Here is a 13,743-nt window from a genome sequence, read left to right as displayed (position 1 = left end):
AAAGGGCTCTTAGTGGAGGTCATTGTAAACTGGAGTAATCTTGAGGTAGCTTTAAGCAACAGATAAGGCTTAGACAGAAGGTGGATGTCCTAGGAAAGAGGAGGGGGGTACCAGGAGCAAAGTTTCAGCAGTCACATGCTTCTGGAGCCTCGTGACGCTGGTAGGAGGGAGAGTCGTGACACTGGTAGGAGGGAGAGTCGTGACGCTGGTAGGAGGGAGAGTCGTGACACTGGTAGGAGGGAGAGTCGTGTGGGCAGAGTAGGAAATACATTTATATAGGCAGGGGACTGTGGAGGATCTGTTTGGCCTGAGAAATGTTTTTGAGCTACAGAATATACTATCTTGCCTACATATGTCATATTAGGAAAGATCTAAGACAGTGTTTAGTGTATTTTACAGCTTTTCTGAAAATTCCCATCACCTGCCCTTGTTCAGAGGAAAGATATCCAGGTCTCCCTCCAGAGATTCTGATTTGGTAGTTCTGAGGTGGAATTGAGGGATCCATATATATATATATTTTTTTTTGCGGTACGTGGGCCTCTCACTGTTGTGGCCTCTCCCGTTGCAGAGCACAGGCTCCGGTTGCGCAGGCTCAGTGGCCATGGCTCGCGGGCCCAGCCGCTCCGCGTCACGCGGGTTCCTCCCGGACCGGGGCACGAACCCGTGTCCCCTGCATCAGCAGGTGGACTCTCAACCACTGTGCCACCGGGGAAGCCGGGGATCCGTATTTTTAAACAGTTTTATTGAGAAATAATTCACGTCATACAGTTTACTCATTTAAGATGTAAAATGCAATGTATATATTTGTAGCATATTGGCAAGGTTGTACAACCATCGCCAGTATCAAATTCTAGAACGTTTTGTACCTTCTAAAAGAAACCTTGTAGTACCTATTAGCAGTTACTCTGCCCTGCCATCCCTCTACCCCTCCACCTCTGCCCCAAGCTCCAGGCAAACACCCTTTCTGTATCTAAAAATTCACCTGTTCTGGACATTTCATAAAAAGGAAGTCATACAATATGTGGCCTTCTGTGGCTAGCTTTTTCCACTTAGCATAATATTTTCAGGGTTTATCCATGTTCTGTCACGTGTCAGTACTTCATTCCTTTTTATTTTCAAGTTCTTTTCCGTTGTGTGGTTCTACCATGTCTTATTTATTTATTCTAAAGTTGATGTTTGGGTTGTTTCTCCTTTTTTGGCATTTATGAATAATGCTGCTGTGAACATTTGTGAGGAATCTGTGTTTCTAAACAAGCACCCCACCTGATTCTGTTGCAGTAGTTCCTGCGTCACACCTGAAGAAACACTAACCGGAGCAGTTAGCTCAGTAGAACTCCCACTTCCACATGCGAAGTCCCTCATTCCGCGTCTCATGAGAGCTGCTCTGGCCTCTGCTTGAAGAGTCCCTGGTTTGTGAGAGTGAGCGGTGGCCTAGTGGAGGTGACGTTTCACAATGAATTACATGGTCTGCATGTGCAGGGTAGAGTGGACGGAAGAGGGAGACGAGAGAGAGATGGTAGGCAGGATAAGTTGGTTCCAGATGGTTCCAGAATCTAGAAGTGATTTGATTTAATTCCTGAACTAGGGCACTGCTCCTTCTGCTGCTGGTAATGGAAAGGAAGAGTCAGAGGAGCAGACTTTTATTAAAGGAAGAATCCTTTCACTAGTGGTGATTTTAAAATATTCAACAGTTTATATTTTTAACTGACTCAGACATGGTTATGTCTAATTCTGACCATATCTATTCCTATCATCCTGTTATTCCAAATAAATGTGTTTTTATCAACTGTTTGAGAGAGGAAATCCAGGAAAACTAACTGAAAGATATAGTATAATAAAAAAAAATGCTGGGTTATGATATTTTGAAGCCTCTGGTCAATTTGGGATGTTTAGATATTGTACAAGCCTGTGTCAGACTGAACTTTTCAAGGTTCCTTTTTAGATTCAGGATTCTGTAATATATCTTGAAACTGAAAATAGCTTCTAGGAGCGGAGTCCTCACCATCACTGTGGGTCCGGCCCACTGTGCCTAAGGTGAAGCGGAAACCACACCTGTGAGCTGCTGCACCGATTTAGAAGGTGGGGCTGCCACCATCAGTGACCCTTTTCAGGAAGTCATAGAGGTGTGTTTTGTATCATAGGATTCTCATTGATCAGATATCCATTATCTGTTTCTCATTTTTCCGTTGGATGATTTGACAAATATGATGAGATTGCCCTTAAGATGCTCTGTGTTCTATATATTCAATACGTTTTTTTTTCTTCCCTAGCAAAAGCACCACTAAAAAAAAGGTCAGAACGTGTTGATGAAAAATTCTTCATTCTAGCTACTTAACCATAGTCACTGTGAACACTTCGGTGTATATTCTTTTATTTCTGTTCTCTTGTGAAAAAGAAACATATTCCTAGTTTTGCAGAAATAAGACCACAGCGTAGACCTTCTGTTTGTTAACCTGTGGCAGCATGGTCTTCCACTGTGTGGATGAGACAGCTTCCGACTTTTCACTATTTTATGCTGAGATATACTTTATACTAAGGTAGTTTAGGTCACATCATACACTGCCAGTCTGGTTTTCTGTTAATAACTTTACTGGCAGCAATACACCTAGATGCTCAGGGTTAAGTGTTTTGGGTCAAAGTGCCATCAACCTTGATTCATGATACGTCTGTTCTGCTGAGAAGATAGGGTAGGTTTATAGTTGTGAAGAAAGTATTACGAACAGTTAACAGAAAACATCCTATAGCTCTTAGGAAACAGAAAGCAAACCTTTACTTTTTAGAAACTTACATATATGGAAACATAGAAACAAAATATTGAATTTACAGTAATTTGTGGGGACCATTCACTTCCTAATTCTATTTAAATATTTGCACACAATCTAAGTGTATTGTGTCATTATAACCGGATATCATATAGAAGTAGATTATGCCTTTGGGTACACGTTGGTCATCTCAGTTGAATGCCATGTATTCCCTAGCTTTGTGCCAAGGTCAAGGACCTGAAGGAGATTTTGCCACCTTCTCTGAAGATGTCACTTAGGAACCAGTTCTTTATTTTGTTAAAGTTGTCAGTGTTATAATCATGAAATATCAAAAATAAAAAATAGGTCTATACTGTGTCAACTGTAGCCCTCTAACTTTATAGATTTCATGTGGCTAGAAAAAAATTGAAATGAAACACATCACTGTTTTAACAGTGGATGTTTCTGGGTGATGTGATTATGAATAATCGAAACTTTCTACTTTTCTGTATTTCCAGATTCCTAGAGTGAACGTGTTTTATATGTTCTAATATATAGGGACGTGGGAATTAAAATATGGGACAAATATTTTTAGGCTTCAGATAAGGGCAGGTGGGGTAGAGAGAAACCATAAAAATTAGAGTGGGTAGTTACTTTTCCACTGAGAATGAGGCCTACCAACCCTAAGGGAACTCTCTGGTCCCACCCTGTACTTTTCTTAGCTAGAGTTTCTGAAGTCCTTTGTGCTAGTTAGGGACTAGCATAGTTAGCACAGCTAAGTAAGTATGTAACAGATTTCTATTATTAGTTTATCTTCGCTGAGCCTCATTTGATTGACGGAGAGTTCTCCACCCAGAAAGTTCCATTTATTTTGGCAGTTCAAAGAGGATATTTTGGAGTGCTTGTTATCTAAAAAAAGTAAGGTTGAGGAACCTGCTTTCCCCTCCTCCCTTTAAAAAAACTGTTTGGGTTGGTCCTAGGGAGCATGCCTAATCTAGGGATTACTCAGCAAGCACGACCCAGGTCTGGCTTTGTAAATGTTACCAAATCTATTACTTAACCACAGATGTGCTTCCATTGTTGTGTTCCACATAGTCCCGGGCTGAATGGTTAAAGTTCGTTCTGGGAGACTTGGCTAAATCCGTGTCTTTTAGGTCTTTACCTTATGTTGTACAGTGGTTTGGAAATATTTCATCGTGAAAATTTGAACAGTCACATGGTACAATGTAGATGGAATTATATGGGTTTTTAAAAGTTAACTTTTATGATTATAAAAATTATAGATGCTCAAAAATAGTTAAGTACAAAGGAAAAAATGTAACTCATTTCATTATCCATAGGTTAACCATTGTTAACATTTTGGTTTTATTTCATTTCAGTCTCATAAACGATTACATGTACATATATCCTCTGTACCTTTCACTGAATATTGTGTTATGAGCATTTCCATGTGATTTCTGGTTTGCTTTTTCTATATTGCAGTAGTGACTTCCTGAAGCTAGTAAGTGCTGTTATTTATGGTTGGCATGGGTGCACATGCCTTTTATTTTATGGTGGCTGCCTTAAGTATTAGACTTCCAATAAACCCTTGAGATGTATGTATTAAATGTGATGTTCTTTGTTGCTGTCCCCAAATCGATAGATTATTAGAGCTGGCAGGGACCTTGATCATGGAGTTTAGCCCTCTAATTAGAGAAATGAGAAAAATAAGCCAGAAGAGTTGCCCCTTGCCCAATGTCATTAAGTTATTTAATGGCCTAAGAATATTCCTCTCTTTTGCACGTTGAGAGACTTGGGTATTGAGAATTTAATCAACATTTTTGAAAGAACCTGGCTGTGTTGTTTTTTTTTAAAAGCTCAGGTAGGGAGGAAAAAGTCAAACTGGTAGTTTTGTAGTGTAGTAGTAAATTGGTAAAACCTATTTGTTAATTGCATTTTCCATCAGCAGTTGGTTAATTTGATGGCATGTGTCACCATTATCTTTATTTCCTCACATATTTGTGCAGAAGTCATTGATATGATGCTGACAATGCCCACTTTCCTATTTGAGGAGTTAAAATAATTATTTTTTTTGCTTTGCAGTTAAGCAAAATGGTCAGTATTTAAGGAACCCTAATTTTCAGTAGAGATAATGAAGTGAGTGTTGAAGTTTTGATTTAAAAAAAATTGCATATCCAGTACTAACACCGTTCTTTAGTTTTGAAAAGCAATAAGTTCCTGGGAGTATTTTCCAGTTTGAGAGAAAAATGTCATGGCCTTGTGATTTTTTTTTTTTTTTTTTTAAACAAAGTGATACCCTGAGAGATTAGCTAGAGAAGTGAAATGCAGTTGTTGACTGTGTCCCTTTTACCTCGGGAAGAACTCGGGGGAATGATTGTGGACAACACCAGCTTTGTTGACCCTGAAGTGTAGGCAGTGGGGGGCCTGTGAACATGGCATTTACAGTGGTTCACCGTCCCCTGCCTTGGAAAGTTCTCTCTGGAACAGTTGGAGGTGCTGTTAGCGAGGCCTGCTTCCTGTGCGAGTACCTATTGTGGAGGCCTCCCTTGAATGGGAGGTTTGTGAGAAGTGCTTTCCCACCAGTACACAATGCGCCCTCTCGGCAATGTAAATACACATTCCACTTAGGGTCAGGCTCACAGCGACTGGCCAGAACTCCCTTGCAAAGAACGATATTTTGTAGTTGCATTTATTTATAATGGCCGGTGGAAAATTAATATGCTTGTTAAATCTATTTTTAAAAATAAAAGGGAAGCCACTTATCTAAGAGTGTTTGCTGAATGTAAATCAATTAGCTGTGGCATATTTTGATCTTGCTAATTCTCCTGCTCTAGGAAATGATTGTCACCTTCTTACTAACTGTTCTGTCTATATTTGAAACTTGAGGTTCTCGTTTTAAGAGTTATCCTTATGCCTCAGAAAACTCCTTTTGGGTTCTCTGATGAAAAACATAATAGGCTGTGGCTAAAGAAAATAAAGTAGTGACCCTAGAAAATACTAGATCAAGTCATCTTGGGATTTCGAATGGGCTCTATTGAGCAGTAAATGAAGGTCTAGAGATCAGAGCAGATAAGATTCTTACTTGGGGATGGCAACACAAAATTATTTGTCTTTATTTCCTTGGAGTTGATCGTTTGCTTTGAATCCAGGGCATGGATATGATTACTTGAGAGATTGAATGGGGTCCCCGTCTAATGGGCCTGGATTTATTGGAGTCAGGTCCCACCCGGTCCCTGAATGTTTGCTGACATTCCCAGCAGGGGAGTACCTGGTCCCCAACATCCATTTCCTATCCCCCCAGCCTGTTGCTCTTTTCTCAAGATTTTACCAAATGAATTTGTTTCACCAGTGTACTTTAAAGAGTGTAACATAAAGTCCTGTAGAGAAAAATCCATGGTGGAAATTGGATACCTTTTCATTTGGATTAATTATTCTTTGTTCAGACCCTGCCGGGTGAATTGTGGATGTATAGAGTATAAAATACGGACAACAATCTTTGTCTACTAGAAAGTGAGTTTAAATTTTCCTTATATTTTTACATCTAAGGTGCTTGGCCTGGAGCAGTGGTTGTCAAAGTGTGGTATGGGGGACCCTTGGGTGTTCCTGAGATTCTTTTAATGGGGTTCGCGAGGTCATAACTATTAATAATCCTAAAATGTTATTTGTCTTTTTCAATCTTATGCTTCTGAGTTCTTCAGTAATGTTAACTGAAAAGTATCTTGTGTCTTTCATGCTTTCACATGAGGAGAAATATGAAAATTGAATTGGAGAACATGCGTTTTGTAGCAGAGTTGAAATTTAAAATTATTTTTCTGGAAAGATTTTAAAGCCTATTAGTGGACTCCTTAAATTTAGAATTTGAATGATTTTAGAACAAAAGAGTGTCTTACACAGAGCAGAACCTAAGTGAGTATTTATTAAATAAATGAATGCAGCCCCTTTACATTTTCTTAACAAATTATATTAGTGTAATTAATGATGTCATTATTCACAGGGAGTGTTTAGAATATAGGCAAGCATCATGCTTTCAAACATTTAGATTCGTCTGTTTGCATATAGGTATGTATACACCAATTGTCATTTCATTTATTGAATCTCTTTGATGCTCTATGGTACGGGACAGTTTTGTTTTGTTTTTTCCCCAGTAAAAGAAAATGTTTTTTCTGAAGAATTCCACATTTTTGTGTTTTCAAAAATATTAGTCTGAATTAAGAAAGTGGTTGCTCATGCTAAAATTTTGTTGTGATGGGCTAAAATCTGATATAGTAAATAGGTGTTCCCTTACACAGTGTGTCTTTGCACCTGCTAATTTGTTTCTTTATAAGTGTCATTTCATGTGAATTTTCTGTTTCAGTACCTTGTAAGTTCTAAGGAACACCTGGTATTTGCTTTGTGTTTAGTCATATTAGGTGAAATGCAGAGCTGCTTAGGAGAATGTGATCAGTTGTAATGACTCTTTAAGAAATAGTTTGTTTTAAAAACATGTTTGTAAACTGATTTTCAGTGTGTCCTATACTATTCTCATTGATTTCTCTACCCTCCCCCACATAGGGGAGGAAGAAGTATTTGAACCAACATCTAAAATTAGTAATAAAATGTTAGAAATCTTTGAAATACATATTTAAGTATAAATTGGATAAAACATCAGTGATGCTTCTACCAGGCTGAAGTAACAGCTTCAGAGCTCTTCCTTGTAATGAGTGTTTTATAACATCTATTCAGTTCAACAAAACTGAGTTTGTTAAATAAACATGATTGAATTCTATATGAGCTGATTAAAGAAACAATTTTAGTATCCTCCTGGCTAATCAGAGATGAAGGTTGAGTCAGGTGGCATGTTTTGAAGACAAATTCATCTTCTGGCACATTCTTAAGAGAGGAAAGATGCCACAGCTGGGAAACCAAGTTTAGACATTGAAGCTTATCTCAGATGAAAGGTTTCATAGAGCAAGGAGGTCTGTTGCCTTCGGTTTTGTCAGAAGTATCCAATGTGGATTTGGGTTAATCGAATATAACATTTCAGTGTAATGCTATTTAACATCATGCCTTTATTTCTAGAATCCTAGAATTCTAGTCCAGTCCCTGGTACATAGTGGATGCTCAATAAATATTTGTTAAAAGAATGGATGATTATCTCTGTTCATGTCCTTTTGTTTGATGCTATTTTAGAAGATTCCTTTCAGCTTAGTCCTTTTGAGATATTGAAAATAATAGAATCTTGAAACCCTTTGTACCAGATACCTTGTTCTAACACTCTCCTCATCGATGACTTGCTAAGCTGCCCTCCTTTGTGAAGTAATTTTACCTTTGTGTTTAATCATGGCATATCTCTTTGAAAATCAACACAGAGGGTGTAACTTTAGTGGTTTATAGTTTGGTTTCTTTTTCTCCATAATTTTTAACCATCTGGACTACATGATAGTACAGTGGATTTGTTTAACCTTCCTTAAGCTACTTTGAAAAGTGTTTTAAAAAAATCATTAAATCTGCATCTTGGCGAAGATACACCCAAAACTCACACTTGTTGGCTTTGTGTATGGGGAACTGGGGACTGGATAGGAGAGAAATGTACTTTGATTGGATGTCTTCGAAAGTTATCTTTTGAATTTTGTACTATGTGCTTGTTTTATCTAATTTTTAAAATTCACTAACCCATGAATTTTTCATCAGTCCTTCCACTTCCATGTTTTGTTGCCAGATTCTTAGATGTTATAATCAGCTCACTCAGAGAGCGTTGACTCTTACCATCACTTTCTGAGTCTCTATGGGCACCTTACTTAACCTCTCTCAGCCTTAGCTGCAATACCTGGTAAGAGGGGAATACTGCCTCCTTCATACGAAGGTTGAGAGGCTAGGTAAGAATTAGTGTGCAGGGGCTGCAAGCCATGCCCTTCTTTGCTTTGGGGCTCTTTCTCTCATCCTTTCACAGAAACGGTCAGTTGTTGGGTGTCTGCAACACATCCCACCCACACACCAATAAAGGGTGTTACACGTGGCTGTTAGGTACCCAAGTGGTTGTAGAAATGTGAATTTAATTCATAATACATCTCTAAAAGCAGAGTAATAAAATACATTTTGGATTTCATTAGAGGGGACTCTAGAAGTTGTGTTAAAGCACCCACATTACAGATGAAGAAACTGAGACCCAGAGGGCCTGTGTAGGCCCACCTTGAGTCACAGCCCTGATGAGCAGTGGGACCTGTCACAGTGCCGTGGGGCTTCCAGGCAGGTGGTAGTAAGTAGCCCAGGGGCTGGGTGAGGAGTGAGCTTCTGGTGCTGGGATGGAGAGGAGAGCGTGTCTTCTGACTTCCCATCTCATCTCTTTCTGTATCTGCCCCGCCCTTGCAGTTTGCAGGTTGACTGGTGGGGAGGTGGTGAGACCTGGAGCTGCAGAGGGTTTTAGGAGTGACCTCTTCTGTTCTTGGACTATAGTTTTCTAGACTTCTTTTCAACATCCTATAGAAAAAGATACAAACAACCACACAATTCTGAATCTCATTGAAAAGAAGTATTTTCAGTTCTTCTCATCTTTGGGTAAAGTATGTGACAAAGTTAGCTTGGATATGTGTGAAAATAAGGGCTCATAGCTTTGGAATGTTTCTTGTTAGATGCTAGACTGTCATCCTTGGGATGTGAAATTTATTGTGCTGAGTGTGCCTGGAGTCTAGATGTTCTAATAAAAATGTCTAATTACATCTGCTAACTTCTTTAAACACCGTTTAAAAACAATGAACAAAGCAAATGGGCCTTTGGTTGGTAAACGTTTTTTGTAGTTGGGCCCCCTTTCCCTTTTAGTTAATATTTTCAGAACTGAGCTGTTTATGTGTGGATGTGGATCAGAGGTCAAGAGATTGTGTATATGTAGTGATAGAATTTTTTTTTTAAGTTTTTGTGTTTCCTTAAAGATTTGGAGTATATTAAGGGGCTATGGAAGCAACCAGCCTCTGTATGTTCATGGAGAATTACATTGATAAAAGTAGCCTCAGGTTGCATATAATGCTTACATATGATCCTTAGATATGTAGGTTTTTTTTTTTTTTTCCTTCTCAGAAAATAGTGCCTTTCCTGTATGGTAGTTTTGAGTTCAGACATGACTATGCTTTGCCAAATTAAAAAAAAAAAAAGAAAGCATTTATGTATTCTCAAAGGCAGGGCCTATACATTAGACTATTTGGCATCCCTCCTTGGCCTCTGGAGCACACTAGACAATTCTTTTTTTTATTTGTTGCTTGAATCATTTATTGTTATTTAATCTGTGGCAGAGGTGGCAGCGGTGCTTTTAATCTAACTCAGTTTCACGGGATTTCTCTGTGAATTTAAACTTTGCCACCTAATTCTCCTGTGTTTATAATTGGATGCAAAAAGCGAGAGTGTCTTTAAGGTTAGGAACTTTTTCAGACAACTGTGATTTAACTTCACTAATGAACCCATGTCAGACAAGAAGACAAATTCCAGACTATTTGTGCCTCAACCAACCAGCTGGGTGCATACCTCCAGGTACTGCTCATGTCTCAAGAGGTTTTTCTGCATGAACAGTTATCACCACTCCTTTCATTCAAGTGGCAAGCCATGGCAAGAGTCTTTCTTTCACAGCTGTGTAGAACTCAGCTGTAAAATTAGCTTTCATTGGCATAAAAACACAGTGATTACTATCACTATTTACTCAATACGTTCTTTTTCAACATTTTACTTAGGTTCTTCCTCTCTTATGCAGAAGGCTCAGATTATACTCATACAAGTAAGAGAAACAGGTTCTTAGAGTTTGAGTAAACCTCTCTTTTTAGCTTTTGCTTATGAAGTGAGCACAGTAGGCAATGGTGTTTTGAAACATAGTCTATTAAGAGCAAAAGGAAACCTTAAAGGTGAATCTATAATCTTGTCATTTTGTAAAAGAAGAAATTAATTGCCCAAATTTAAAGCTAATTATTGGCAAACCTCAAATTAGAACTCATATTTTCCAATACTCAGTCTTGGGGTCTCTTTGCTCTAGTGCTTTTTTGCCATAACATACTGGTCCTTTGAACAGTTTTTAGTGGAAGGGCTGTGAAAAATTCTAATAAATATCTTTAGTTTCTCTCCATATCCTTTTTTGGGCACAATTTAATTTGATTTTCAGAAAAGTGAAGGAGAGTGTTTGCCCGTACAAGTACCTTTCCTCATGGTTGCCCACAGTGTATGGGAGACATGGTACAAAGAGAAGCACTGAAACCACCTGCAGCCTTTTCCTGTCCATGGCAGTGCCCCCCATCAGGTTCCTAAATGGCCACATGGTAATTCCACACGGTCAGAGCCAGTGCCACAGCCACTGCTTTAGTGTTACCAGAAGGGAAAGAAAAGTCCTGCTTTCACGGTAGCAGGAACATAGTAAAAACAGTCCGATGTGTGTTGATGGATGAGCAGGTTTTTCTCAATTTCAGTGGTAAGGGAGGTTGCACAGTGTTTCTATTTTGTTTTCATCATTTTTTTCTTTCTATTGATGCTGTTGGTGTTTCCACAGTTATCAGAAAGCTGTTTCTAGTTTTGCTCCGAAGGCTAGAACCGTTTTGAGAGTTTCTAGGTCTTGAAATATCATCAGGGGTTTACCTTTCAAAACCAGAATGGAGCAGGAAGGTAAGAGGTTTTTCTGATAAAGAAAATAAAATAGCAAATGATACTTTGATATCTCGTTAGTTTTAAAAATGTGTATAACTTTTTAAAAACTTTTTTTCTTCTCTCTCTTCCTCTCTCAGCGTTTCTCTTTCCCTTCCTCCTCTCTCCCTCTTTGTTTTTCTAAATCTTGCTAATAAAACTTAGAGTGGAAGACTACACATTAAGAAGCTGTTGGTCCTTGTGACTGAGGGCATATGTACATAACGTCCACCTGTATGAGAAGGAAGTTCATGAAAGCAGTTTTTCTTTCTTTTTTCTGTGCTACGTGATTCTCTGTCAAATTTTGACTTTTTAAGATTTTTCTTTTTTACTACAGTCATGGCATAAACAAGTGTAAATCAGCTGCACAAATGTTTGTCGTAATAAATTAGGTTTTATTAGGCTTAGGTTTTACATTGGAAGCCATTAAGAAACTTGTAATCACTCATAAAACATTAGCTATCTGATAATTATATTCTTTGAATAGAGATACAGTAATTTCTTGGTAACCTCTCAAACCCATCTGCCTCAAACACAACACAGCAAAACAAAGCCCCCGTTCTTTTTGTGATTCAGTAAGTTTATCCTATTGTCATTTTGACTACTAATGGGGTTTTTCTTGCTATGTTGAATCAGGAAAAAAAGTTCTTTTCCTTATTACTATTTAAAAAAATGGCTAGAACATTTCTCTGGTATGTTTGTGATGATTTTCTGACACCTGGTCCGCAATAGATTCTTACTACTGGAAGTCATTTAGTACTTTTAGTAGAGAAGGAACTTTTGTTGAAGTATGAATCAAGCTATGATTTTACTAATGTGCCCCTGAGAATATTTTTCCCAGGCTGCAGAACAAGCATGTAGCAAGCAAAATGTTTACATGCTGTTTAGATTATGTGAAGGTGATTGGTTAATGTATAATTTATTGGAAAAGATACAAGCTTTATGGAATCACAATTAACTTTAGTGATATGAATTCTGAAAATTATTTTATTATTATTTATTAGATTATTTATTTACCTAATTGCTTCATAGGTCTTAATTGGTGGGCTTCCATCCATTTCCCATTCATCAAGGAACCCATTTCGCTTCTGAAAGTGCATTTGAATGGCAGAATGGAAGCAAAAAGTCAAAGCTGATGATGTGTACTTTTTTTTTTTTATACTGAGGTGTAATTGGCACACATACATTCTTCTTACTGGTTCTCATACTGCTTTTATTTTTTACACGCTTCCCCGGGATAGTTTAGGTCAGAAGCCACATCAGGGTGTAGGTGAAGTGAGCCTGGGAGCCTGCGCCTTGGCGCTGGCCTGAGACTTGACTCAGGGAGCCAGTCTCTTTTCACCCAGTAGGACCACCCCGTTTGGCGCTGCTGGTTATGCTTTGCTCCTTTTGGTGCCATTAGGTTTCTTTTCCTCTTGTCATCTGAAACCCATTTGTGTACTGTACTGCTAACTCACATCTTGAATTAATGTAAGGAAATTCGGGTCATCAGCCTATGGAGTGAGGACCAGGACGTTCTGTTGCTACTATGAAGGCCAGGTTCACAGACTTAAACCTCCTCCAGCGGTGATCAGGGCTTTGGTTTTTTTCAAGTTAGAAATTCTTCCTAGTATATAATTGCTTTCTCTGGCCTTTGGAAATGGATCTGTGGTTCTCTCCTGAGAATCAGGTTTTTTATGAAATTGGCTGTGTGTTTCTTAGTATAGGCTGGGGCCAAAATACCATGGAAAACCTTTTTGGACTTGGAGTGAGGGAAGCAAAATAAAGGGAAAAAGTAGTAACCCAGTTGCCTAGTGTAATGTAAAAACTGAAGACCCTTTGCAATATTATTTTAAAATAAGGTGTTCTGTAAAAGCTTTGGGGGCATATTTGGACAGAATTAAATGTCTTACCAGCAGTGAGGATCTCTTTTTCAGAGTATGCAGCGCCCCCCCCCCCCCCCCCCCCGCCGCCATTAGCCTAGAAGTTCTTTGGCTCTGGGCCTTGCTAGCAGGTAAGGACGGTAACAAACGACTTGCTTTCAGGAGAGAGGGAAGTTAACCACAAGTGCTCACGTGGCATCCCTTCCCTGTCAATCAAAAGAATAGAACTGGCCGGGCATGAAGCACTTGTGGTTTTAGTGTTAGGATGTGTGGTTAGGGGGAGAGGTTGTGAGGGCCTGTGGTTGTCACCGAATTCTTTGAAATAGAAGTATGGGTAAGAATAAAAAGAATAGGAGTGAAACCTTGGAGATCTATGTGAAAAAAAAAAAAGTTCAGAGAATTAGAAAAAAGCATTGTAGTAGAGGTCATCTATTTTCTATTGGTTTAGTCAGATTAGTTCTGCAGCACATTTATTCTTTATTTGTAAACGGTAGTGGTCTAAAGAATGGATT

The 13,743-nt window shown here is 38.7% G+C and overlaps 1 protein-coding gene across 4 annotated transcripts in view; it reads left to right on the top strand.

Moving 5' to 3' along the window:
• FNDC3B (fibronectin type III domain containing 3B) overlaps positions 1–13,743 on the top strand; it is a 357,581-nt gene that overhangs the window by 48,311 nt on the left and 295,527 nt on the right. Inside the window, exon 2 of one of the 4 annotated variants that reach the window (XM_029213895.1) lies at positions 1,279–1,440. The exons of the other annotated variants lie outside the window; for them this stretch is intronic. The gene's annotated coding sequence lies outside the window, so the exon portion shown is untranslated. The remainder of the gene's footprint in view (positions 1–1,278; positions 1,441–13,743) is intronic. 4 annotated transcript variants of the gene reach the window in all.

Source organism: Monodon monoceros, unplaced genomic scaffold, assembly GCF_005190385.1.
Source record: "Monodon monoceros isolate NGI ecotype Baffin Bay Population unplaced genomic scaffold, NGI_Narwhal_1 Super_Scaffold_11, whole genome shotgun sequence".
NCBI classification, from domain to species: Eukaryota; Metazoa; Chordata; class Mammalia; order Artiodactyla; family Monodontidae; genus Monodon; species Monodon monoceros.
The sequence above is the reverse complement of the archived record's forward strand: the minus strand, read 5'-3'. Positions and strand labels throughout refer to the sequence as shown.